At 44.2% G+C, this 3022-nt stretch overlaps 2 non-coding genes across 2 annotated transcripts; both read right to left on the reverse strand.

Moving 5' to 3' along the window:
- Positions 1–318: 318 nt before the first annotated feature.
- trnas-aga lies at positions 319–400 on the reverse strand. The gene has a single exon. It is a non-coding gene; the product is annotated as a tRNA-Ser (tRNA).
- A 1436-nt stretch (positions 401–1836) lies between these two features.
- Positions 1837–1909, reverse strand: trnar-ucg. The gene has a single exon. It is a non-coding gene; the product is annotated as a tRNA-Arg (tRNA).
- Between the last annotated feature and the right edge of the window lie 1113 nt (positions 1910–3022).

Below are 3022 nucleotides of genomic sequence, written 5' to 3' on the forward strand. Positions count from 1 at the left end.
AGAGGGAGCGGTGGGGAATGAGCACTTTGACGAGCAGGAGGAAGTGTTGCCACTGACCCGAGTCAGAGAACAGTGGACAGGGATTAAAGGAATCTGATGAAAAGCAGCACTTCTGCTCAGGACGTTCAATAAAAGCTGCAGAAACCCGATGTGTCGAGCAGTGTATCTGGAAAGAGAAACAGAGATAATGTTTTAAATATGGAACATTTCTGATGCAGAACTCGAGTTTCCCAAGTCTAATCAAATTACCGGCCTGGTTCACAAAATAACTTTTCTGAACTTTGAGCGAAAATTGTACCAGCAGGAAAGCATTCATAACGTAATCAGCAGGATTCGAACCTACGTGGGGAAACCCCAATGGATTTCTAATCCATCGCCTTAACCACTCGGCCATGACTACAGACAGCTCGGGTGGGTTGAGCATTGACCAAATCAGCCGTGATTTCATTAAAAGCTACCGTTGACTTGATGAGCTAAATGCTCCCATCTCCTTTCGTACCTTTGCTGTCATTTGTAAGCTGCGAGACACCAATGTAAAAGAAGAAAAGCACAAAGTAGGAAAAGATATTTGCAGGCAAACTGAGTCAAAATTATTTATTGAAATGAAAATCACACTTGGCAATTTGCCATATCTCTTGGCGAACATGACCAGCAGAAGTAAGCAAGGGAGCTATTGATCTGAGTATTCTCAGACCTGAAGCAAACAAAGTTTAGTGACATATTCATTTCTTTTTCTGGTGAACGAAATGATCTTCCCTGATGGTTACAATGAAAGAGATGGTTCCCAATAAAAGACAGAGATTAATTCGCATGTAGATATATTTCAATGTGACACGATTCATTTTCAGTCCCTAATTACCCCAGAGATGGAGGGGGTGAGTTATTTTTCTTCACTCTTCAACTCCTCAGCACGGAGGTACAAACATGAAACCGCTAGAGATGGACTTCTTGAATTGGGAACCAGAGACACTGAAGAAACTAGGCAAAAGTGAGGACTGCAGATGCTGGAAACCTGACTTTAGATCAGAGTGATGCTGCAAAAGCACAGCAGGTCAGGCTGCATCCGAGGAGCAGGAGAATCGACGTTTCTGTTGCCAGTCATGCTCCGCTGCACAAACAATTTTCGTTTTTGGCTCAGATTTCCAGCACCTGCAGCTATTGGTTTTATGTTAACCTTCATAATGTTTTGGACAAAACCAATGACCTGCCAACATCGGAAAATCGGCAGAAGTACTGGTACACCGATAAGTTTGCTGAACAATACAACCATTCCATGAGCGGGAATACGATCCGGGCCACGGTGCTGAGAGTACCGAATCCTCACAAGTAAATAACAAGACAAGGCGAAAGATACTGTCGTATTTGGTGTAAATAAAACACCCTGTCTGAATATTTTCGTTGCAGATTTTTTTCAAATTGTCTTCGAAGATTTTCAAAGTGGGAAAAGGCCATTCCACCCGTGTGCATTGCGGCTGATCAGAGAGCCATCTATACTAGTCGCAGTTTCGGACTTTGGCCCAAAGTCTCGTGTGTTCTAATGTTTCCAGGTCAAATGTCAATGAGGTTATCCTATGTTCTTACATGGCACAATAATGGGACAGAAGTATAACGAATTGTAACTCTTTTGAGGAACCCATGCTCATTTTCACCCACAGAGGGAGACACACCAGAAGATACCGCCAAACTGACGGAGGTGTCCGTTGTCGAGAGCTGGAATTTGAAATGGACGAGAGGATAAATGCAAGCTTTACATGCGGAAGCACAGAGGCGATGTCCCGAGAGAACTTTACAGGGGAGCATTAACGGATACCGCGGTTAAAGCGAAACATTCCCCCTCGAGCCAGGTAGGACTCGAACCTACAATCTTCTGATCCGAAGTCAGACGCGTTATCCATTACGCCACTGGCCCAAGAGACAACGCTGCGCTTGGCAGAATGTCGATATGTAATGCCATGGACTTTCACGGAATCAGAATTAAAAAGGTGAACAAGCACCGAAGATAATCACCAACATTGCTTCACTTCGAAGTTTCCAATTTGTGAAGCAATGCCTTTCACTGGCAAAGGAGAAACATTTGTCCTCAGCTGCCTGCTTCAGGGTCGCCTCCTTCTCTGCTGGAAGTTTCCATCGTTTTATTCACAGTCACGACGCGATTTCATGATCCACTCCAGTGAAAAAGTGTCATGGTGTCGTCCAAACAAGACTCTGCAGAAACTCGGCGAGAAACCTATGGTCATTTCGAACTCAGGATGTGGAATTAGACGAGATGCGTGACACCTTTTATTGGCGCCGCCACTTCACTGAAATTAGCGGCTCAAAACGAGCCGTTGTAAGCATCAGCTTGATTTGTACCTTCCTGCACTGCATTTGCTAAACAACGTCAGATCGCTCCCATCCGGCCCAGCTGACTTATCTATTTTCACACTCTGCAGTATTTCTAATATCTCTTTCTTGTGAACCTCAATCTCTTCTCGTCTAGACGCAAGTAACTCTGTATCTTCCTCGCCAACATTTTCATTTTCTATAGGGAACACTGTCGAAAAAAATTTATTTAGTGCTTCCCCTATCTCCTCTGACTCCACATACAACTTCCCACTACATTCCTTGATTGTCCCAAATTTAACTCTCGTCATTCTTTTATTCCTGACATACCTGTGGAAAGCCTTAGGGTTAACCCTGATCCTATCTGCCAACAACTTCTCATGTCTCCTACTGGCTCTTCTCAGCTCTCTTTTTAGGTCTCTCCTGATATCGTCGGAACCCTCGAGCGCTCTAACTGAGTTTTCACATTTTGTCCTAACATAAGACTTCTTGTTCTTCTTGACCAGGGATTCCACTTCCTTAGTAAACCACGGCTCACGCGTTCTATATCTTCCTCCCTGCCTGACAGGTACATACTTATCTAGGACACACAGGAGCTTTTCCTTGAATAAGCTCCACATTTTAATGTGCTCACCCCCTGCAGTTTCCTACCCCATTCTACGCTTCCTAAATCTTACCTAATCTTCCTAAATCGTGGGAC

This window comes from Chiloscyllium plagiosum, unplaced genomic scaffold (assembly GCF_004010195.1).
Source record: "Chiloscyllium plagiosum isolate BGI_BamShark_2017 unplaced genomic scaffold, ASM401019v2 scaf_60754, whole genome shotgun sequence".
Classification (NCBI taxonomy): Eukaryota; Metazoa; Chordata; class Chondrichthyes; order Orectolobiformes; family Hemiscylliidae; genus Chiloscyllium; species Chiloscyllium plagiosum.